Raw genomic sequence first — 25,769 nt, 5'->3', positions numbered from 1 at the left:
GCTGAGTTTGATTATCTTTTGTCAGATTTAATAATGGAACCAAGGTGCCAGATGTACAGTTGTACAGCTACTGTATTATCTACAGTATTGTGTGGAATACATGGAGCTAGATATAATTACTCTCTAACAGACTCAAGGGGCTCTTGCCTAATTCTGCTCCAATGCCTCTCTTCTTAATAGAACAGAGTTCTGCGTATGTTTCCTGATGAGAAAATGAATCATGTAACGGCAACTGTAATATTTCAATATTTGATCTACGGAACAAAAATCCCCTTTGATCTGTTAGATATTTGATCATAAAGATGCAGGAAATGTAATGGAAATAATTGGTGATGCATATGAAATCCATATGTAATCTCATAATAGGTTTCAAATTACTATACAAGAATCCTTATACCTTCCGTGGGAATTCTCATTTGGCATAGTCACTTCCAATATCCATTTGGTTGGACCATAGGTCTGACACTCCAAGCCGATCTAAAGATGTTGAAAGCTTTGGAGAAGCAGTCATTATATATGAGACCAAAGAGTCGATCGAAAAGAGTCCCATCATCAGAAGAATATATTGTCAGTGACATAGAATGCTTAAAATCTAAATAAAACAAGCTACTTTAGTCTCATTATTACAATACAAATAAAGTGATTTTACTCATCACTATAACTAGATTAATTACACAATTTTTAAATGTTGCTCATTCCTATCACCAATTGTATCCCAGATCACCTTAATATTGAATTACTATTCTTCAATAAATATTTGAAAAGGGGAAATTTAAAATGAACTACATTTATAAGATTGCGATATTGATTTCCTATGGTAGTAGAATCAGGTTGACGTTGGCTCTCCGGTCGTACATTTAATCATTGGTTAGGTTGATTGTTTAAGGAAGGAAACCACCTCATTATTCATTTTTTTGCTTCTATTGTGCTTTTCGTACAGGATCATCCCTAGAGCTGTTACTGCCATGATCAGTCCATGCCCACAGTCACCAAACATGACGGCAAAAACAAAAGGGAATGTGATGTAAGGGGCTTTATGGAGACAAAAGAGCAAATTCAGGACATGAATATTTAATGACCAGCATGGGAAGAGTAATTTTTCAGGTCTGCCTTAAACTCATTCATATAAGATTTGTTCCATTGTCTTGTTGCTATGAATTATTTTTGAAGTGTAATTACCTGTTTAGTTGGGAAAATTATAGTTAATTTTCAGAAAGCAATGATCTCAACCACCAGTTCATATAGAACAAACAACATAAGACAGTACTGAAGATAGACACAAAAAACTGGTCAGGCAGCATCTCTGGAGAAAAGGAATAGGTGATGTTTCGAGTTCTTCAGACCCAAAATGTCCCCTATTCCTTTTCTCCAGAGATGCAGCCTTTTGTGTCTATCTTTGGTTTAAACCAACATCTGTAGATTCTTCCTACACAAAGGACAGTCCAGCACAGGAACATACTCTCCAGCCCACCATGTCCATGCTGAAAATCATTTCAACTAATCACCATCAGCGACATTCATAAGTTCATAAGGTCATAAGTTATAGGAGCGGAATTCAATCATGGCTGATCTATCTTTCCCTCCTGACCCCATTCTCCTGCATTCTCCCCATATCCCCTGATACCCGTACTAATCACGAATCTATCTTGCATAGGCATTGACTTGGCCTCCACAGCCTTCTGCGGCTGGGACCTCTGGTCCTAGACTGTTAGGTAATGCACTCAGTTTCTTCTGTTGGGCTGAAACCAATGACCCTCTCTCTTGTAAACAAAATAGTCAGGTTAGATTTGCCAAGCATATCACTTTTGATGGTTTCACTAAAGCTATCATTGTAATTAAGTCTGCAAAACTATGAATTACAGTTGGTGGATGAACAGATTCACATGATCTTACAATTTAATAGTGACACTCTAATTTGCTTATTTTAAATGATTTATTCTATCTTCTAACAGTAGAAAAAGGGTGTATTATAGTAGCTTATGAAACATTTGTTAACTTTTATCAGCAACTGTAATTTCTAACCTGCAGCAGGTAACCGTGAATTATTTGTGTCTATAATAGAGAGATGGCTACAAAGAAAAACAAATAAGTTGTATTATAAGGATATTTTGCAGGTGGGGAGGAGTGGTAGTCACAAAACAGATGGCAACCTAATAGCGGAAATGTGTAAGCCTTGTGGAAAAACTAAGTGTTGAACAGAGAATAGACAGGGCAGGGTTGAAGAGGATTAGGAAAGAAAATTGTACAAAGAACGGCCCAGAGCCATAAGCCTGCAAGGTAATAGGATGGCTACTGCATAACGGCTAGAATCAAAGTAATGAGTTGTTTGGAAGGGAACCAAAGGGATAGATTACTCTTTGTGCACATTTTCTATGAAAAAAGAAACCAAGGGAACTCATAAAATTAGTAAAGATGAAGTGCCCCTCTTAAACAATATAAGACCCTGATTTCCCTTGTGGTTGGTTACAACAGGTAATGAAGAGTTTAGTATTGTCAATAGCGTATGATATGAGCACTGTGTTAATTGTGTTAATGCTGTTGTAGGTACTAGCACATATGCAAGTTCTTCCTTTCTTATGGACCTTTCCAATAAAAAATATCAGTGGTGAATGGAAGCACCACCTGTCTTACTTCATCCATTTTCATGTAAACATAGAAACATAGAAAATAGGTGCAGGAGGAGGCCATTCGGCCCTTTGAGCCAGCACCGCCATTCATTATGATTACGGCTGATCGTCCCCAATCAATAACCCGTGCCTGCTTTCTCCCCATATCCCTTGATTCCACTAGCCCCTAGAGCTCTATCTAAAAGCCCTGTCCCACTGTACGAGTTCATTCAAGTGCTCTCCCGAGTTTAAAAAAAATAATCAAACTCATGGAAAGGACATAGAATTAATGTAGCGGGTACATCGGAGCTCGGGGACGTCTCTTAGCGGCTCGTAACGCTAACGGCAGGTACTCAGGAAGACTCGTTAATGGCAGGTAAGCTCGGGAAGACTCATGAAGATTTTTCAACATGTTGAAAACATGTTCAAAAATGTCCACCAGAGCCCCGAGTACCTGCGAGCGGCCATTACCGTAAATCTCCGAGTTCGAATCAGGGCAAACTCGGGAGAACTCTTTGAATGAACTTGTACAGTGGAATTACTCACTCTTAATTCCATCCAGTGATTTGGCCTCCACTGCCCTCTGTGGCAGGGAATTCCACAAATTCACAACTCTCTGGGTGAAAAAGTTTTTTCTCACCTTAGTCTTAAATGGCCTACCCTTTATTCTAAGACTGTGGCCCCTGGTTCTGGACTCGCCCAACATTGGGAACATTGTTCCTGCATCTAGCTTGTCCAGTCCTTTTATAATTTTATATGTTTTTGTAAGATAACCCCTCATCCTTTAGAACATTCAAATGGAATATTATTTATTTTCTTATAAATTTTGCTTATAAAATACAAACCATTTGCCAAAAATAAACCAATATCAACTAAACAAATACCAAAACCATTAGTTTTTAAAAGAAACACTGAAGACTTGTACCAAATGGTACATTAATTGTAATCAACTTGCAGATCTCCTGTCCAAACCTTTCTATTTAATTTTAAATCCTTCTTGTGTCCACAACTCCTTCCCCTTCACTTTTGATCTTTCACTGACTGTTCCAATCTCTTCCATGATCCATCTGAGTATCGCTGATTCTTTCATTCACCCTCATCCATTTGTTCTAATGTTAGCCTTTCTGGTCTCACCCAGCACCTAATCTCCTTACAGACCTACCGATCGGACCTACAAACTCACTTGCTCACTATCTGAACTCTTCTAGCCTCTCTTTCCCAACGCTTACAATCTCCGCCGCTACTCCTTTATTTGGCATGGAAATATCCTCATTGGGCCGCCAGGTCCACATTAATATTCAAGCACCTATTTGGACCTACCCATACTATTCGCCCCACATCCCCAGCAATGTCGACAGATGGTGCAATGGGTTAAGTGTTCGGCTGGCGACCGGAAGGTAGCCGGTTCGAATCCCGCTTGGAGTGCATACTGTCGTTGTGTCCTTGGGCAAGACACTTCACCCACCTTTGCCTGTGTGTGAATGTGTGTGAGTGATTGGTGGTGGTCGGAGGGGCCGTAGGCGCAGATTAGCAGCCACGCTTCCGTCAGTCTGCCCCAGGGCAGCTGTGGCTACAGAAGTAGCTCACCACCACCGAGTGTGACTGAGGAATGTATGAATAATACGATGTAAAGCGCCTTGAGTATTCTAGAAAGGCGCTATATAAATCCCATCCATTATTATTATTATTATTATTAATGTCCTCTGAATTTTACCTCACACCTACACACAATTTTCACTGACCTACAACTTCCAATTTGTTTTAGCCTACCATCATGGCATGTAGCAGGAAACCGGAGGGAATGTGCAAACTGCATAAAGGATAGCACTGCATGTCAGGATTGAACCCAGGTTGCCCGAGCTGTAGGGCTGCAACATTATTCTGCCCATTGTTTCCACCATGTTCATATCTTACAAAATTGTTTTCCTAGGTCTAAATACTAATTATCCCAATCATTTGTGAATACTAAATACTAATGTGTTCAGAGAAAGAAGACGATGTTTCCCACTTGAGTTGCATTTCTGGAAACTTCTTTATCTGTTCCCTGCTCTCTTGAATAAATCTTGGAATTTTTCACACTAACTGAAAGTCAGTGTATGCAATATACCTTCATATTATTAATAGTGTGGATGGTAATAAGAAAATTATGGTAACAATCTTCCTGGTCTAGGTCTGTTGGCCCTCTCCCTATGCTCTGCTAATTTGTTACAGATACATAGGCGCCGTTGAGCCATACACCACGTACAAAGGGCCTTAGATCTAACTTGTCCATGCTGACCAAGATGGTCAATCTAAGCTAATCCCATTTGTCTGCGTTTGGTCCATATCTTTCTAAACATTTCCTTTATATGTATCTGTCCAAATGAATTTTAAATATTGTTATTGCACCTGCCTTAACTACCGTATATTCCGGCAATGAAGATGCACCTGCGCCGAAGACGCACCCCCATTTTGAGTTGCGAAATTTTGAAAAATGCTGGCGGACCATAGAATTTCTCACGCTAATAAATACATAAATAAACAAATAAAAATAAAGAAAGTAACAATTCAACTTGCCCAAGGCTTCCAGATCTCCTCCATTCTGAATGACTGAATGGGTGGGGGGTGGAGGGTGACGGCAGGTGGAGAGTTGGCGGGAAAAACGGGAGCACACCAGGACAAGTTGAATCAGTTGTGATCTTATTGAATGACAATACGAGTTCAAGGGACCAATTGAGGTTACTCGCGCTGACACAGGAGTAAGCTGAAACGCCCGCTGTCCTGTTATCCATCGCCCGCTGACCCACTCCGCTCTATGATCTTTGCTCTTGAGCTGGTCCCCTCACTGGCCGGTCTCCGAGCCAGGTCAAAAATAGGGATAACGAGAATTTCAAAACTAATACCAACAGCTTTTGTGTGCGCCTGTTGACTAGGCAGCAGCATTCTTATTCTCTCTGTTATTCTCACTTGACCGACAACCGCCACACACCTCCAAAGCCTGCATATCACGGGACTGGCTGTTGCGCCCAGGTTGTCTCGCTTGCCCCAGGTCTGGCTGTGACACCCATGTTGGCTGCGTGCCCCGTGAATGGCTGCAGTTCCCAGGTCGGCTCGCTTGGGTTCGTTTGAGTTCGGGTTACGGGCCAGACCCGGCCCGTAGGTTGCCGACCCCTGTGTTAGGCCTCATTGTGTCCCCCCCCCCCCCCATGTTTTAAAAGCGATTTGGCCCAAGTCTATCTTTCTTGGCTAACAATCTAACCTTCAGCCTCCAAGACGCAGGTAAATTTTCGGCCCTTATTTTAGGGTAAAAAATAGCGTCTTCATTGCCGGGAAATACTGTACTTCCTCTGGCAGCTTGTTCCATATATCCACCACCTTCTGTGTAGAAATGTTGCCCACCAGATTCCTTTAAAATAATTCCCCTCTCACTTTAAATCTACAGTATGTCCTCTAGTTCTTGATTCCCCTACACAAGGAAAAATACTGTGGATTCACCCCATCTATACTCTGAGTAATAAACTCTTAGTCTACCCAATATCTTCCTTTTGACAAGCTTTTGAGTCCTGGCAACAACTTCGTAAATATATTTCTGCATCCTTTCCGGCCTAATGGCAAATTTTCTATAGCAAGGGCACCAAAATACAATACAAAGCACAAGTGCGGGTGGCCTCACCAATGTCTATAACATAACAATGGAATATAACATAACATCCCAACCTCCCCACTCAATTTCCTGACTGATGAATGCCAGTGGGCCAGAAGCTTTCTTCAATATCTGATCTACCTATGATGCCACTTTCAGGGAACCATGTACCTGTACTCTGAGATCCTGCTGCTTTACAACATCCCCCAAGGTCCCACAATTGACTAAGAATGTCCTACCCTGGTTTGACTTTCCAAAATGCTATAATGACAGCTGTTCACGATTCCACGGTAATTCTTGTTAACCACCTTCAGTGCCTATGATGCCTATTGAGTGCCTATTTTTCTGCAAAATACTAATCATGCCTTGTACATTCTCATCCAAAGCAATGATATAACTGACACACAAGCAATGGGCCCAGTACCGATCCCTGAGGCATACCACCAGTCATAGGCCTCTAGTCCATAAAAGCAACCTTCCCATCATCATCCCCTACCATGAAGCCAATTCTGTATATAGTTAGCTAGCTCTCCCTGAATCCCATGTGAGCTAACTTCCAAGCAGCCTGGTATCATAAAGTATGATCCCAAGGTTTACTGAAGATTGATGCCAGACCGCCAATGTATTTGAAGCAACTTTCTGCCTGATGCCATTGATCTCCATGTTCAAGGTTGGAAGTTACAGATGAACTGTGTGCTTAGGCTTCACCAATTCCTGGAAGGATCTTCTGGCTTGGTTCTCCACCCAGCATGAAGCAGGCCACTTCAGCACCGTTGCTTCATTCTTCAGCAGCCTGCTGCTGTTCCTCTTTCACGTTTATCATCTACTAAGTTTACCTAACGTTGTGATCTTGCCGTCAGCTTTTGAAATGGTGGAGCAATGTCCCAAAATGAGGCAGCAAAAGAGGGAATCATTGATTTGATATTCCAAAAGTTTAAAAGCAACCAAAACTCCGTGGATGGTACATTAGGACTGCATCAATGAGCCAGGCTGGCTGGCGGCGGTGTTGATCAGTCACAGAGGATTGATGATCACCAGACATCTCCTGCATTATGGATTATTTTGTTTGACTTCTATTTGTGTTAATTTTCTTTGTTCTGCTTCTGCAGATCACATCTGGTGGCATGTTCATCAACCTATGTCTGGAACTAAATAGGTGGTACAAATGTAAATGTCAGTGAGGGAAGCTATTAGGTTGCTACCAGCAACACTATGGCAGGAGGTGCACTTTTTCAATGGCACAGACTAATTGTTTACCCTACAGCATTGTCTCTGATGGTGCTCTTGCCATCTGTGGCAATCTTGAAATGCATAGGGCTGTGACCCAGCCTCTGAAACTGACAGATGTACTGGTGATGACACCGGCCCTGACACTGCCCTTGACACGAACACTGCTCCAGCTGCTCCATTAGTGACTAGTATGGCCACATTGTGCCTGCTGGCTTAATGCTTCCACATTTTCTACAGCCATTAATTATTTCTTCATTGAAGTGTTCGAAGTTGATATATTTCATTAGCTGTTTGCAAGACTAAATCTACCATGATGAGAGAATAACCCAAAAGCCTTGAAAGAGAATGATAGTAATGAATACATTTGAATATCATAAAAAACAACCATTTCCTGAACTAAAACCTGTGAACGCCTTATTTACTGAAGCTATTAATTCAAACCTGTTTCAATAAGTTACTTAATTAGAAATCTAGCAATTGATTAATTCTGTTCAGTCACATACAATTTGGCTAATGTGTGGTTTATGACTGGAGGCAGACAGAGAAGCTAGTTAAAATTGAATGTATTTTTACGTGCTTTATAACAAATGAAACTTTGCTTTAAGGGGCTGTCCCACTTGGGCGACTTAATTGGCGAGTTCAGAAGAGTTAAAAAAAATGACATGTTGAAGACCTCCTTCGATTATGTAGAAGACCTCCTTCGACATCCTTCAACAATGTTGAAGACTAGCTACGACTAGCTACGACTAGCTATGACTAACTTCGGGGAAATTGGACACCGAATAGTGGAGAGTGAAGATGACCTCCTTCGATCTCCTTCGACCTCCCCTCGACCTCCCTTCGACTATGATGAAGACTACCTTCGACTACCTTTGACTACCTTCGACTACCCTCGATTACCTATGACTAACATGCCGACCTACTCGAACCTACTACGATTAAACCTACAAGTAAAAAAGTATCGATTTTTTTCCATGGCGACCTTTTTTTACTTGCGGGCATTTTTTAACATATTGAAAAAAATGCTGCGACCTAGCAGAGGCCTCGAGTATGCGGAGACCACTCTCGAGCATGAAGGAGAGTTACGAAGACCTCCTACGACCTCGTGTCAACCATGCTGCGAGTATGAGTCAAGGGCAAACTCGCCAGAACTCGCGGATTAGGTCACCCATGTGGGACAGGCCCTTTACAACTTGCAAACTAATCTCTCTGGATAACAACCAAATATAAGTAAAATGACAGGTTCCCATTCACTATTTTGCACAAACCGTAAGTTATCCTTTATTCAATTTGTGATTAATTGTTCAGGTTATTGAGATTTTGATTACAATAGATAAATATTGTAGGATCGTTATATGGTTATATGGTTATATTACAAGGCGCTGCAACTATCTAATTCCTGATCTCTATCATGCTACTGACTTTTAAGGTTCCCATAATATTCTCTTTGATTCCATAGTCAGAAATTTAACAATGTCCAATTACATTTTTAATCTACGCCCTATTCTCTTTGGATGCTTGTCACATGGAAAATGTTGACATATAAAGAACTGTAAGTGGCCACTCCTTTATCAATCGTGTGTTGTTATCGTTCTTATTTCGGAGTAGATTACAGTAATAATAACTAAATATCTCCTGAAGCCTCTAGTGGGTCGCACGATCCTTTGGGTGGAGTGGATTTTGGCAGTCACGGTGGCGCTGCAGTAGAGTTACTGCCTTACAGCGAATGCAGTGCCGGAGACCCGGGTTCGATCCCGATTATGGGTGCTGTCTGTATGGAGTTTGTACGTTCTCCCCATGACCTGCATGGGTTTTCTCCGAGATCTTCGGTTACCTCCCACATTCCAAAGACGTACAAAGAGATACGTAGGTTAATTGGCTTGGTAAATGTAAAAATTGTAGGATAGTGTTAATGTGTGGGGATCGCTGGTCGGCGCAGACCCGGTGGGCCGAAGGACCTGTTTCCACGCTGTATCTCTAAAACTAAAAACTAAAAACCAAGCAGCATGGGGAACTCAACTTGGGAAAGCGAAGGTGGATGATTTTTGCTGCATCTGCATAATCCAATATTTCAGGAAAATCTCTTATCTGTTCACAATGTGTTACTGCACAATAACAGCATAACTTTGTTGCATATAACTCTTCCCTTTTAGTGGCCATTTATGTCCCTTCCCTAGAAGGAAAGAGTACATCTGGATGTACTGTATGTTACTCCTTTGCTGCTCCGTTCTTAAAGCCAGGGGACAAGGTGGGGTGGGTTTGAGGGGGTGGGGGGGGGGGGGGGGGTGGGGGTTGGAGGTGAGGCGACATGGATGAGCAGACTAGGGAGTCACAGAGAGACTGGTCCCAGTCTAAAGCAGACTGGGATGGGAAGGGTAAGAATTGGGATCCCATTGCATCTGATAGAAATGGCAAAGGGTGATGTGCTGGTGGATTGGTGGAGGTTGGTGGATTGAAAGGCGAGGAGTAAGGGAACTGTCCATTTTCTGTCTACAGGGAGGGAAGGATGTGAGCAGATGTCCAGGAGATGGGGGGGAAATGGGAGTGAGGGCTTCATTCATCATAGAAGATACGAAGCTATGTTTCCTGAAAAAGGAGATTTCAGATATCCTGCAACAGACAGTCTAACCTTGAGAATAGATGCAGCAGAAACTGAGAAAAGCATGGTGTCCTTACATGGTACCAGGTGGGTGGAAGTATAGTTATGGTAGCTGTGGTATTTATAGTAAACATCAGAAGATAGTTTGTCTCTTGAGGTAGAGGGACACGGGGTGGGAGAGCCTCAGAATGCGTTTGTGTTGGAGGCGGTACCAATGCAGTTGTTGTTATAGCTGTCTATCCAAATAAATTGTTGAGAAAAAAGCACCCATATTACGTATGCACTCTGCTGAGACCTTGCCTCCAGCATTGCTGAGGGCAGTGATATGGCCAACATCCCTACCCCTGGTCTGTGTTACCATGAATCTCTCCTTCATCTGCGCAAGAGTGTGGATGGTAAAAATTGCTAACTTCCTACCCCTATGTTTCTGGTTCTCTCCTCTTGTTGTGGGCAGTGAAAGAGGGAGTACTGGTACGTTTCTTCTGCAAAGGGTTTTATGGACATGTCAAAGATAGTCATAGAATTATATACAGTGTGGAAACAGGCCCTTTGGCCCAACTCACGATAGTCCCTGCCTCAACTACCTCCTCTGGCAGTTCGTTCCATACACCCACCACCATTTGCGTGAAAGAGTTACCCCTCAGGTTGCTATAAAATCTTTCCTCCTTCACCTTAAACCTATGCCCTCTGACTCTCGACTCCCCCACTCTGTGCAAGAGATTCTCTGCGTCCACTCGATCTATTCCTCTCATCATTTCATACATCTCTATAAGATCACCCCTCATTCTCCTGCGCTCCAGGGGATAGAGTCCCAGGCTGCTTAACCTCTCCTTATACTGTAGCTCAGATCTTCGAGTCCTGGCAACACCCTTGTAAATCTTCTCTGCACTCTTTCCAATTTAACAACATCTTTCCTATAACATAGTGTCCAGAACTGAACACAATAAATCTTCTCTGCACCCTTTCCAACTTAACATTTTCTAAACATGGCGTCCAGAACTGAACACAATACTCTAAATGTGGCCTCATATAACTGCAACATGACCTCCCAACTTCAAAACTCAATACTCTGATTGATGAAGGCCAAAAGCCTTTTTGACCACCTTGTCTACCTTCAGGGAACTATGTACCTCCACTCCCAGATCCCTCTGCTCTATAACACTTCCCAGAGCTGTACCATTCACTGTGTTTTGTCACTTCCTATATATTGCATGCCGAGGAGAAGCAACGAGTTGTGAGTAGGAAGGGAAGATGTTTGTGTGGAAGGAAGAGGGTCTTCTGTGAAGAGCAACATTAGTCAGTTGAGTAGCCAAACATATTCCAACTGGGAAAAGTGAAAAATAAAACCATGAAGATGCTGTAAAATTGAAATAAAAACAGAGATACTGGAAACACCAGCAGGTTATGACATCCCCCGGCCGAACGCACTATAGGAACTACACTCGCCCCCCTGCCGGTCCTATACATCAGAAGGTGCAGATCTAGAGCCAGCAACATTATGGGGGACCCCAACCACCCCAGCAACGGTCTGATCCAGCTGCTACGGTCAGGCAAACGCCTCCGCTGTCATGCTGTGAAAACAGAGAGGATGAGACGGAGTTTCTTCCCACAGGCCATTAGGACTGTAAACTCTTATCTCACCAGGGACTAATTTACTGTACCAATTTACTGTTATGTTGTGTCTTTTTTAAATTGCTGTTTTTTCTAATATGTAAATACTGATTCTGTTCTATTCTGTTCTGTAGTTTTTGCACAATCCGCAGGCATTGCCACTTTTATTTCACTGCACATCTTGTATGTGTATGTGACAAATAAACCTGACTTGACTTGACTTGACATGTTATGCAGCATCTGTGGAAAGAGAAAACCATTAAGGTCAATACCCTTCGTTAGAACTGGAGCAGAGAAAAAAATACATGTTAATTTTGTCTTGCGGACAAAGTGTGGGAGGGGATAAGTGGAACATTGGGAATATCCAATATAGTGAGATCATAATGTTGCAAATAGGGAATCTGAAGAAGGGTCCAGACCAGAAACATCAGTGACTGGTGTGCAAGGATAGCCAGGTTCCATGGAACATTAGCATTCCTAATCTTTCATCTTTGCCCTTCTGTATTTTTCTACTGAAATGGAAACGTTAAGAACATGAAAAAGGTACAGTACAGGAACAGACAATAGACAATAGACAATATGTGCAGGAGTAGGCCATTCGGCCCTTCGAACCAGCACCACCATTCAATGTGATCATGGCTGATCATCCACAATCAGTACCCCTTCTCCCCATATCCCCTGACTCTGCTATCTTTAAGAGCCCTATCTAGCTCGCTCTTGAAAGTATCCAGAGAATCGGCTTCCATCCTTTGGCCTGCAATGTCCGTGCCGAATATGATGCCAACTAAACTAATCACCTTTGCCTGCACATGATCCATATCTCTTCAATCCCTACACATCCATGTGGCCATCTAAAAACCTCTTAAATGCCACAATATGTCTCCATCACCACCCTTGGCAGTGTAGTCCAGGTATCCACCACCTCTCTGTGCAAAAACACACCTATACTATTACTAAAACTCTCATCTCTTCCACTTCTGGTCTAATGTTGTAAATAAATGTTAGCAAAAATGCTACCTTATATCGCTATGATTTTTTCGCCATCTTAGTCACTGTTCTACTCCGCTCCAAGCACCCCAAGGTTTTTTCCAATCGGTGAAATAATAGAAAAGATATGAATGTTTAAAAAATCGTGAGATCAGCAGCTTGGTCTTCTCGCCTGTCCGTCAACATGATGAAGGTAACGCCCTTCCGGAGGCCAGGAGAATAAAGCCCCGGAGGCCGGTCATGAGTCAGTCAGCCCGGAAGACCGTGAGTGAGAGTTGAGTCCAGAGGTCCCGATTATTTCAGAAGTCTCGCTCACGCTGGAAGTACCGCACACTCCAGAAGTCCCGTGCAGTCAAGTGGTCGCGCTCATTCCGGAAGTCCCGCTTACTCCGGAAGTCCCGCTCAGTCCAGAGGCCGCGCTAAGCTGCGTGAGTAGATTGAAGAGAGTTTTATTGTCAAATATATGTCATGAGTGAGTGTGTGTGAGTGTGAGTGTGTGTGTGTGTGTGTGTGTGTGTGTGTGTGTGTGTGTGTGTGTGTGTGTGTGTGTGTGTGTGTGTGTGTGAGTGTGTGTGAGTGTGTGTGTGTGAGTGTGTGAGTGATGGAGGGTGTGAGTGATGGAGGGTGTGAGTGTGTGTGAGAGATGGAGGGTGTGCGTGTTTGTTAGTGTGTGTGAGAGATGGAGGGTGTGTGTGTGTGAGATGGAGGGTGTGTGGGTGTGTGTGTGAGATGGTGTGTGTGTTTATGTGAGTGTGTGAGTGTGAGAGATGGAGGATGTGTGTGTGGGTGTGACTGTGTGTGATGGAGGATGTGTGTGTGTGGGTGTGAGTGCGTGTGTGATGGCGGGTGTGTGAGATGGAGGGTGTGAGTGTATGAGAGATGGAGGTATGTGTGTGTGTGGGTGTGAGCATGTGTGTGTGTGTGTGTGTGTGTGTGTGTGTGTATGTGTATGTGTGTGTGTGTGTGTGTGTGTGTGTGTGTGTGTGTGTGTGTGTGTGAGTGTGTGTGTTCGGCCCACAACACCCATACTAGCGCTGCAGACCCCCCCCCCCCCCCCCCCCACTGGCTACCAATATTGGAATTGGTGGAGAGGTGGAATATTGCGTTGGGGGACCAGCCCTCACATGTGAACATAGGACCCAACGGGTCCCACTTAGTCTAGTCTGCTTTAAACTTTGCCCCTCTTACAATAAAGCTATGCCCTCTAGTCTTTGACCTTTCCGCTTTGGGAAAAAGCTTCTGACTGTTTACGTCTATGCCTTTCATAATTTTACATACTTTTATTAGATCTCCCCTCAACCTCTGACACTCCAGAGAAAACAATCCAAGTTTGTCCAACCTTTTCTTATGTCTTCTTCTTCTTCTTGCATATGGCGGGCACAGCCTAAAGTTGTAGGTCAACTTGTTCTATTTGATCTTGTTTGTGCACGTCGGTTTGATTGCATTAGTCGAAACAGGGTGGACCACATGAAGGTTGCAATCTCCCACCCCTCCTTATAAGTAGTACCCTCTAATCCATGCAGCATTCTGATAAACCTCTCTAATGTCTCCACTTTGGTAATGTGGCTACCAGAACTGCATGTAATACTCCAAATATGGGTGAACCAAGATACTTTTATATTCATCCTCATTGCCTGTGCATCTGCCACATACTCAATCTATCTAAATCACCTTGAAGCCTCTTTACATCTTTCTATTGAGAAAGCCCATTACATCCCCTCTCTATATATTGTGAATCATTGGGTCCCAGGTCCTGAGCCCCCTATCCCAATCCATGCTGGGCTCCATGATCTGCTTGCCCTCCTCCCACTACGCAATCATCCGTGTAATGGTGTCAAGAGCCCAACATACTGCAGGACCTCAGGTTTTGCACTGCTAACAGTCCAGTGCAGGATACAGGGCCATCCAGAAATGGTCCTCACAAATGTTTACACTGTTATGTTTTAATATTAAAACAGAGTTACGCTTAATACCAAAAATCTAGATTAAAAATAGCAAACTGCTGGAAATACAGGATGATGTTTCAGTTTAAAGAAATCTTTGTCAGTTCATTTTGTGCAACCATATATAAGGGCAGCTTATTGTATGTAATTCACTTCAGGAACTGCATGCAATACTGGAATCTCTCTCTTTTTTTTCCTCAGACGCTGATAGGTTTATAGCTTATTCCAGGATTTACTGTTTTCCATTTTTGACTTGTATCACATTATTTTAACCAGCAAATAAATTAAAAGCTGTTGCCACACAATGAACAATGTACTTATCCTGTTCTCACTACAGCACCTTAATGCAGTTGGGAATTTCAGCCATATAACATGAGTTCAGTCATCTGTAGTGCGGCATGCCAGTTCACTAGTTCATTCTGTCATTGGGGATTCGCCAACATAGCATTCAAATTCTCCTTTCAACTGATTTAATGGGGCCCATGATGAAAGGACATAGCAGACTGCTTGGAAATTCTTTAAGCTCTTTGTTCAGACCTAATGTGGAGTGAAATCTGAAGCATCCAGCAATACCAGCAATCTCTGGATCATGGAGTGGTTACTATTTTAATGCACTCTTAAAATAAATGTTATTCTATGGTAAATTACAACAAAATATGTTTTCATTTTTGTAATGTATACTATATCAATACAGTTTTCAAAATGGTGGATCTTTTATGGGGCATTGTCATAAATGTTTTTGACCAAGTCTGGCAGGTCTCCGCTTAGTTTTAGTTGGCAATCCAACCAAAGAGTGATCTAAAAGTATGGCTATATTTCTGTAGGGGTTGAAGGATAGGGAGTATTCATGAAGTGTGCAAGCACAACATGGGTCCTGGCCATGCTACCTCCCATCCATGAAAACTACCCACTCCCTGTCTCTGGCCTTTGGTTTTACAAGCTGTGTTGAGCTTGGGGTTACATTCCTGGCACTCAACTTAGCAGTGGTCGTCCTAAACCCATCTGATGCACATATAGCAGACCAGGGACTCAAAATGAAACGAGTTGTGCTGGTCAATATTGAGTAATAAGTGGAATGCCTCTGCCTGTGACTGCCTGAGAGTCAAGAGGCCAGAGTTTAATGCATAAGCTGATGCAATGCTTCAATGGAATGTCGATGCAGTGTTGTGTAGCGAGATCTTTGATAAGAGCTTGTTCAGTAGATGTACAATAATCATAATTTATATTCCCACAATCTGCTTACATATTGCATGATTGTGATAGGGGTGACATGTACCTTTCTTCGCTTCTAAACTGCAAGTGGTGGATGTGCAGGAGGCCACAAGAACCTCGGTTGATTGAATTCCAAACTCCAAAGAGGTGGTAGCATCTGTGCTTGGACAATGAAAGTGTCCATAGTTAGGCCAGCCACGATCCTACTGAATAGTGGGGTTTATTTGAATGCTCTAGAGCTTAGTCCTGCTTCTAATTAATTGTATTTTTGTTTCTTGTGCTATTCAATACAGACAAAACCATATTTCAGTTTTCAGCCCCTCTGCATATCTGGAAGTAAATGTTGCACTGGTTGCATTTGATTGCGATCAGCAAGCTGCTGGTGCTCGATGAGTTCTGGCAGGCACTTCTCAAATGTGGGTAGTGGGAGATCTGGGAGTCCCACTGCTACTGGGGCTTCAGGGGCTGTGGTACTTGGGCAGAGGAGGATGGAACTGTGATGTGATGCTGATCCATGACCAGCAGGGTTCATGCACCTCCTGGATCCAAGTAAATCTCTGGTACTGCTGTCTTGTTACATTTCACTGTGGTTTGCAGTACTCCTGGTTCGGCTGCATTATGCTCATTTCCATCAGGCAAATTGGGTTTATATGGAGCATAAATTCCAAGGAGGATTTGATCAATGTGTAGGAAGGAACTACAGATGCTGGTTTAAATCAGATAGACACAAAATGCTGGAGTAACTCAGCAGGACAGGTAGCATCTCTGGAGAGAAGGAATGGATGACGTTTTGGGTCGAGATCCTTCTTTAGACTTGAAATTACTTCAGCTGAGTTACTTCAGCAGTTTGTGTCTCTCTAGGATTTGATCAATGTTCTAATAAACATCAGCGATTTAGTTTCAAAGCATTTACCAGATTTAAATTGGAGGTAGACAAAAATGCTGGAAGGAACTTCATATGCTGGAAAATCGAAGGTAGACAAAAATGCTGGAAGCAACTGCAGATGCTGGAAAATCGATGGTAGACAAAAATGCTGGAAGGAACTGTGGGTGTCTACTTTCTCCTGCTTGAAAGCTTGCTTGAAAGTTGAGTTAGCTGCATGCTGTGAGGATGTGGGGAATAGTGTTTTAGTTTGAAGAGAGCAATACCCTCCTTGCAAGATTAGGCATCAGTTGGTGAAACAAGAGGAGATATACGCGACTTGCGAAGAAGATGTGCGGGGCAATATTTTTATGCAGAGGGTGGTGGGTACCTGGAACGTGTTGCCAAAGGTGATAACGAAGGAAGATGCAATACTGGTATTTAAGAGGTTTAGATAGGTACTTGGAATTGCATGGATATGAATCGTCTGCAGGCAGATGAGATTAGTTTATTTTTTACATTGTTCGGTACAGAAATTGTGGGCCCAAGAACAATTCCTGTACTGTATAATTTTATGTTTCATGTTAAGAGGGCTCACAAGGCAGCGTCTTAAGCTGCGGGAGAGCCTGCGAGAGCAATCATCATGCTGACAAGATCAAATGGGAAAGAATTTCATAGAAGGCTGAGTGCATCAGTTCTGAAGACTGAAGATGCTGGTTTGAGCAGAAGTACTGTCAGCTGTGGCACTCAAATTGTATTTCACCTGAAGCCTTCACAGTTTTAATGAAATTCATTTGATTCTTGACCTAAGGTGCATTTTTCAAAATCTCATGATTTGATGCTCATAACCACCTAAACTATTCCCAATAGTTGTAATTAAGGTGCTTTTACTTTGTTATAGCCTGTAGTCTAACCACAATGTGAGTTTATGGCAACATGTAGATTGATGACCTTGGTGGTTGGGAACTGAGGCTAGTGTGCTCCGAGTTCTCACCCCCGACAATAAAATGTGATGAAGTTAGCAATAAATCTGCTGGTACCGTACCTCTCCAAATTGCATGCATTGACACCAAGGCAGAAACCTATTGTTAATCACCCACAATATTATCTCATAGAGAGGAGTGTTTACTTGGATGTCAGGCTAGAAAATTTGCAGAAACCAAAAATGTCATCTAATTACACAACCCAGCAATATCTGGCGTACTGTCATGTTCTTCCTTAGTTTAACCTATAAGCAGCGTTATTCATCAGACATCCATTTATTATCTGCCTGCATTCTGTTTAATGGACGACAACTGGAGCTTTAATATTTCAGATGAGGGTGTGGATAATTTGCAATCCATATAATGGCTATCTAGGAACACTTAACCTAAGCTTAAATAAAAGGAGCCTCAAATGTTACGGTAATTCTCCCCTCTACAAATCCTTCTTGACTTGCTGGGTTTTTGCAGTATTTTCTGTTTTATGCCAGCATCAGCAATCTTTGGATTTTATATTAAATGAACCATAACATCCTGGTAAGTAATGGCAATGTTTTGTGCTGATTAAATAAGAAATTGAAAGCCTTGTCCCTCTTTTTTTTCATACAATGTTCTATATTGTCAGCTTTTAGGACAATTTTTATGTTTTTTCACAATACATATAAATGGCATGTGAAGATCCAAAAAGTTTAAATGACTGTTTTGAAACTAAGAAGTTAAGACCCTGTCTCACTTAGGCAATTTTTTCGAAGACTACAGGCGACTAGACTGTCGCCACATGGTCGCGGGGTGACGCCTGTATGGTCGTGAGTAGTCTCCTCAAGTTGCCTAAAGAGTCGTAATGTTTTTCTGGTCGCCGCTAGATTTTAAAATGTTCAAAACTTTTCGGCGACTGTGGGCTTGACGTAGCTTGTCTTCTCCTGTCATAGGTGCTGTCGTAGGTTGTCGCCAGGATGACGCAGGTTGTCGCCAGGTGACGTTGGTTGTCGCTGGGTGCTGATTTCGGTGAATTCCATTGGCAATTACCTACGTCAACCGGAGACAGGTACTGGCGACTGAATTGTCTTCAGTTGTCTTCAGTTGTCGCCGACAGGGTCGTTGCTTGTCGTTGCTTGTCGTGAGTGGATGTAGGTTGACTTCGGTTGTCGTAGGTTGTCACCTGTGTGATCGTAGGTTGTGGTAAGTGTGGTCGTAGGTGGACGTCCTAATGGGTCGCTGGTTGTCGGTAGCTTGCCGTAGCTTGACGTCGACTAGGTGGTAGGTTGTCATAGCTTGTCGCAGACATTGTCATAGTGGGGGGTCCAGTTGCCGCTTTTTCGGTGACCTGCTACGACTGTGATAGTCGCCGGCAGTCGCCGAAAAAATCGCCTAAGTGGGCCAAGCCCTTAAACGTTTATCAGAACTTTCATCAAACCCCTCCCTATCTTCGGACTTTCTCCATCACTATAACCTCCATGATCTATGCACTCTTTTCCTTTCAACCTCTCGATCCCTCCTGATTTGGAACATAGAGTGTGGAGAAGTACTGCACTGTTCCTGAGGCAGATACGATAGAGGCATTGATGACACTTTTAGGTAGGCATACGGACATGCAAGGAATGGAGGGATATGGATTATGTACAGGTTGATGAGAGTTGATCTTGCATCATGTTTGGCAAGACACTGTTATTAAACTGTATTATATGTTCTATGTTCTAAGAAATGTCCTGATGAGGCGAGGGCTGATGTGTCAGGGTGGCCACTTGCCAAGGATGCATTAGAGATGTCTGAGTATTATCTCACCTGATTCCTCTTGTCATATTACATCTCCCCCTCACCTTGCATCATTTTCTGCCATGTAACATGTTCAAGTTAAAACATGCCCCCCTCCACCTTTTCCTATCCCCCCTATCATCGATGGTCACCCTATTATTTTTTAATGTATTTATTATTCCACATACCCAAAATGTATCTTGTTTGGCATCTCCAAATTGTACAGTTCCTTGCATGAAGTTTGTGTGCAGAAATCAAGCACTTTAGTCACTGGGTCAAGCTGGCATTCTCCCAAGCAGCTTCCATCGAATGAGCTAAATAATGTTTAGCATTTTGAGGTGATTTGTTGGCACTTAAGGTACTTCAGTTTAACCAGTATCTGATAAACAATACAAAGAGAAATGAAGCATCAAAGAACCAATGATAGCACATGACATCCCAGTGAATTCTGGTAGAGAGCCGGAACTGGTGCATTGTGAATCTAAACCAAATCAATATTTAATCACTGCTCTTCAAATTTTTTGAACTTACTACATTAACCGACACAGAAGCTTCAAACGTGATAGAACATTGCAAACAGCAGCTTGTTGGATAAAATAACCGAGAACAAATAGTTTCAGGTGATGGATTTATATTGCAGAAATAAGCCCGTCTTCCTTGAAACAGAATGGCAAGTTCTTGAAATACATCACTATTAATATGTAATTCAGCTGCAAGTCAGGATCACGAAGAAATACGGTCTAAACTGCAAATGTCTATCACTTGATTTGCTACACACCAGCTGTCGACCTCAATATATTTTCTGTTTAAAAGCAATTTAAATGGATTTAAGTTGGTTAAAATAGTAATTGAAGTATGTTAGTAGGTTTATTAAAAATGAATACATTTCTGTAAATTAATTAGAAATTAATAAATGTAATGTGGTTTCTCTGGTTTGTAAAATTTTAGAATCCATTATAAAAAGTAGGATTTCGGGGTACTTGGAAGAACATGATAAAATAGGCCAGTCAGCATGATTTTGTTAAGGGGAGATCTTGCCTGAGTAGATTTGGATTGTTTGGAGTTTTTTGAGAGGGTAACAAGCAGCATAGACAATCAGTGGGTGTTGTTTACTTGGATTGTGAGAAGGCCTTTGATAAGGTGCCACACATGAGGCTGCTAAACAAGATGGGAGCCTATAGTATTAGAGGCAAGCCACTAGCATGGATAGAAGATTGGCTGACTGGCAGAAAGCAAAGAGTAGGAATAGAGGGGGCCTTTTCTAATCACCGGTGACTAGTGTTCTGTAGCAGATGTGGCAATTGAAACACTTTAATTTTAAATGGCAGATGGTTGGTCATTGCCTCTGGGACTGTTGCTCACATTGGAGCTCGAACTGGCCCAGTAGCCAAATGAAAGTTGTGCCTGCAACTGAGGATGGGTGTTTACACACGCACCACTACCACCAGATACAATAGGAGTGCAGAGACACATGAAACATCAAAAAGCTAAGAAGCATTTGATTAAAAAAAACTGATTAGGTGTTTAGTTTGGAGACACAGCATGGAAAGCGGCCCTTTCGTCCACTGAGTCCACATTGATCATCCGGTCACACTACTTCAATGTTATCCCACTTTTGCATCCAGTTTCTACACATATGGGGCAATTTTACAAAGGCCAACTAACTTACAAGCACACCTCTTTGGGATGTGGGAGGAAACCAGAGCACTTGGGGGAGGTTGGGGAAAACCAGAGCTGTCGGGGAATATTTAAACTAATGTGGCAGGGGGATGGGAGCATGAGCAGAGAGACAGAGGGGAGTAAAATGAGGATAGAAGCAATAGGTAGCAAGGTGAAAAGTAAAAGTGGCAGGCAGACAAATCCAGGGCAAAAATCAAAAAGGGCCACTTTTCAACATAATTGTATATTGATTTGATTTGATTTTGATTATACCTTTAATAATCCTTTACAGGAAATTACAGTGCCACGACAGCTTCAAGACAGACATAACACCACACATTTCCTCAAATGGCTTCCATACTTAACAAGTTAAAATACAAGTTAAAATACAAGTTAAAATACAATTAATTTTAAAAAAGTGCAGTTATTTATGCGCATTATATAACCTTATAGCAGCTGGTAAACAGGACTTCCTATGTCTCTCAGTTTTGCACATTGGTGCAATCAGCCTCTGACTGAAGATGCTGCTCTTGATCACCTTCAGGGCATGGAGTGGGTGAGTGGGGTTGGTCATTATTGAACCCAGTTTGTTCAGAGTTCTGGCCTCTGCCACCTGCTGGACCGATCGTTGCTCAGCCCCGACCACTGAGCCGGCCTTCCTGATTAGCTTGTCCAGTCTGTTTTTGTCCGCTATGCGGGCGCCGTATAAGGGGTAAGAGCGTTGTAAAAACAAGCTAGCATGAATTTATGAAAGGTAAATCATGTCTGATGAATCTTATAGAATTTTTCGAGGATGTAACTAGTATAGTGGATAAGGGAGAACCAGTGGATGTGTTATATCTAGACTTTCTGAAGGCATTCGACAAGGTCCCACATAAGAGATTAGTATGCAAACTTAAAGCACACGGTATTGGGGATTCAGTATTGATGTGGATAGAGAACTGGCTGGCAGACAGGAAGCAAAGTGTAGGAGCAAACGGGTCCTTTTCTGAATGGCAGGCAGTGACTAGTGGGGTACCGCAAGGCTCAGTGCTGGGACCCCAGCTATTTACAATATATATTGATGATTTGGACGAGGGAATTGAATGCAACATCTCCAAGTTTGCGGATGACACAAAGCTACGGGGCAGTGTTAGCTGTGAGGAGGATGCTAGGAGACTGCAAGGTGACTTGGGTACACAAAATTGCTGGAGGAACTCAGCGGGTGCAGCAGCATCTATGGAGCGAAGGAAATAGGCGACGTTTCGGGCCGAAACCCTTCTTCTGAAGAAGGGTTTCGGCCCGAAACGTCGCCTATTTCCTTCGCTCCATAGATGCTGCTGCACCCGCTGAGTTCCTCCAGCAATTTTGTGTACCTTCGATATTCCAGCATCTGCAGTTCCCTTTTGAACAAGGTGACTTGGGTAGGTTGGGCGAGTGGGCAAATGCATGGCAGATGCAGTATAATGTGGATAAATGTGAGGTTATCCACTTTGGTGGCAAAAACAGGAAAGTAGACTATTATCTGAATGGTGGCCGATTAGGAAAATGGGAGATGCAACGAGACCTGGGTGTCATGGTACACCAGTCATTAAAAGTAGGCATGCAGGTGCAGCAGGCAGTGAAGAAAGCGAATGGTATGTTAGCATTCATAGCAAAAGGATTTGAGCAGGGAGGTTCTACTGCAGTTGTACAGGGTCTTGGTGAGACCACACCTGGAGTATTGCGTACAATTTTGGTCTCCTAATCTGAGGAAAGACATTCTTGCCATAGAGGGAGTACAGAGAAGGTTCACCAGACTGATTCCTGGGATGTCAGGACTTTCATATGAAGAAAGACTGGATAGACTCGGTTTGTACTCGCTAGAATTTAGAAGATTGAATGGGGATCTTATAGAAACTTACAAAATTCTTAAGGGGTTGGACAGGCTAGATGCAGGAAGATTGTTCCCGATGTTGGGGAAGTCCAGAACAAGGGGTCACAGTTCAAGGATAAGGGGGAAATCTTTTAGGACCGAGATGAGGAAAACATTTTTCACACAGAGAGTGGTGGATCTCTGGAATTCTCTGTCACAGAAGGTAGTTGAGGCCAGTTAATTGGCTATATTTAAGAGGGAGTTAGATGTGGCTCTTGTGGCTAAAGGGATCAGGGGGTATGGAGAGAAGGCAGGTACAGGATACTGAGTTGGATGATCAGCCATGATCATATTGAATGGTGGTGCAGGCTCGAAGGGCCGAATGGCCTACTCCTGCACCTATTTTCTATGTTTCTATGTTTCTATGTTGGAGATAACCCATGAGATCACAGGGAGAACGTGAAAAATTCAGAGAGCACCCAAGGTCAGGATTGAACCTGCGTGTCTGGCACTGTGAAGCTGCACCACTGCTGTTATGTGTTTAATGAGAGGCTAAATTGTAATAGAAAAGACCTTATCGAAATATCTGCAAATTTGACCTGATGAGAAAGGAGTTGATTAAAGAAACTAAAGTACTGGAGTATGAAACTAAATCTGAGATGGAGAATAATGAACTGGAATGAAGGTATTCAAGCAGTAAACAAAAGCAGTCAATATAGTTCAGAATAATACCACACCAGTGCATCTGAAATGTCCTCATTCTTCAGTGAACGGGGGTTCCCCTCCCCCACCATAGATGAGGCTCGCACCAGGGTCTCTTCCAAACCCCATAACACTGCTCTCTCACTCCCCACCCCCCCACTCGCAACAAGGGCAGAGTCCCCCTAGTCCTCACCTTTCACCCCACTAGCCGTCACATACAACAAGTAATCCTCTGTCAGTTTCGCCACCTCCAACGTGACCCCACCACTCGCCACATCTTCCCATCTCCCCCCATGTCGGCTTTCCGCAAAGACCGCTCCCTCCGTAACTCCCTTGTCAATTCTTCTCTTCCCTCCCGTACCATCCCCTCCCCGGGCATTCTCCCTTGCAACCGCAAGAGATGCTACACTTGTCGCTTTACCTCCCCCCTCGACTCCATTCAAGGACCCAAGCAGTCGTTCCAGGTGCGACAGAGATTCACCTGCATCTCCTCCAACCTCATCTATTGCATCCGATGCTCTTGATGTCAGCTGATCTACATCGGTGAGACCAAGCGTAGGCTTGGCGATCGTTTCGCCGAACACCTCCGCTCGGTCCGCATTAACCAACCTGACCTCCCGGTGGCTCAGAACTTCAACTCCCCGTCCCTTTCCGTACCCGACCTCTCCTCCGTATCCTCCATGGCTAGAGCGAGCACCACTGGAAATTGGAGGAACAGCACCTCATATTCCACTTGGGGAGTCTGCATCCTGGGGGCATGAACATTGATTTCTCCCAATTCTCCCAATTTATTTAGCCCTTGCTGTCTCCTCCCCTTCCTATCTCTCCCTCAGCCCTCGGGCTCCTCCTCCTCCTTTTTCCTTTCTTCACCCCTCCCCCCCCCCCTCCCCACCCCCCACCCCCACCCTCCCCACCCCCCATCACTGAAGAAGGGCTTTGGTCCGAAACGTTGCCTATTTCCTTCGCTCCATAGATGCTGCTGCACCCGCTGAGTTTCTCCAGCATTTTTGTGTACCTTCGATTTTCCAGCATCTGCAGTTCCTTCTTAAACAAATAGTTTAGAATAATACATATTAATACTATAAAATATATTGTTATTGCTATTTGAAGGATCTGTGAATGATGAGAGAACGGGACAGCGGACACACAAGAACACCTATTTCCTCTACAAATCACACACTCAGAAATTAATAGCAATTTCATCATCGTTGCCATGTATAAATACTGGAATCTTGAACCCAACACAATTGTAGAGGTTCATTTACTAGGATAACAGCAGTGGTTTAAGAGGTGGGCCATCATCACTTTCTAGTGGGGGTGGAGGCAGATAAGATAGTGGCATTTAAAAGGCTTTTAGAAAGGACATGGATTTGCAGGGAACGGAGGGATATGGATCATTGGCAGGCAAAGGAGAGTAGAATACTTGGCATTATGTTCGGCACGATCTTTGGGGGAGCCAAAGGGCCTGTTCCCATTCTGTGTTCTATGTTTTTTTCACAAGAGCAGTTATGGATCAACTCACATCACAAAAAATAAATTGATAACAGATGAAAATATGGAATCTATTATTATTATACAATCAGTTTATTTGCTTCTGAATGCATTAGGCTATATTATCTTACTACCGGTGCCTTGTAACATGGGCAGTAAACAAGTCCATTATATTGGGTACTGTGTTCCAGGATTTGCAGGGGTGGTGAAAGTATTGTGGTATATTTCCAAGTGTGTGACTTGGAGATGAACCTGGTGCCCCTCTGTGACTGTCTCTCTTTTTTCTTCCAGATCACTGGTTTCAGAGGTGACGCGGGAGTAGCCTTGAAAGTAACTACAATACATTTTGTACATTCTAAGGACCACTGCAACAGTGTGTCTGTGGTGGAGTGAATCAATATTTTTGTTTGTAATGGAGTGCCAATCAAGAGGGCTGCTGTGTCATTGATAGTAATGGAATAATCTCCAGGCAAATGCATGCCACTCCTGGTTTGTGCCTTGTTTATGGTGGAAAGGCTTTGGGTTGGTAGGGGATGAGTCACTTACTGCAACCTCTGACCTGCTGTTGTGACATCCCCGCTTTTATTTTATTTTGCTCGAGAAATGAACCCCAGGGGTTTTCTTTGCATTTTAAAGAAAACAGAAATAAAAGTTGATGGAGATCAAAAATGAATTATCA

General features: G+C 43.0%; 1 long non-coding RNA gene across 1 annotated transcript; it reads right to left on the bottom strand.

The window, feature by feature from the left end:
• Positions 1–1,691: 1,691 nt before the first annotated feature.
• On the bottom strand, positions 1,692–10,934 carry LOC116966138. Its single transcript, XR_004409906.1, has 3 exons — positions 10,757–10,934; positions 7,300–7,301; positions 1,692–1,705 (listed from the first exon to the last, which is right to left on the bottom strand). It is a non-coding gene; the product is annotated as an uncharacterized LOC116966138 (long non-coding RNA).
• Positions 10,935–25,769: the final 14,835 nt, after the last annotated feature.

The sequence above is a fragment of the Amblyraja radiata genome, chromosome 2 (genome assembly GCF_010909765.2).
Source record: "Amblyraja radiata isolate CabotCenter1 chromosome 2, sAmbRad1.1.pri, whole genome shotgun sequence".
Classification (NCBI taxonomy): Eukaryota; Metazoa; Chordata; class Chondrichthyes; order Rajiformes; family Rajidae; genus Amblyraja; species Amblyraja radiata.
This window is presented reverse-complemented; position numbering and strand designations above follow the sequence as displayed.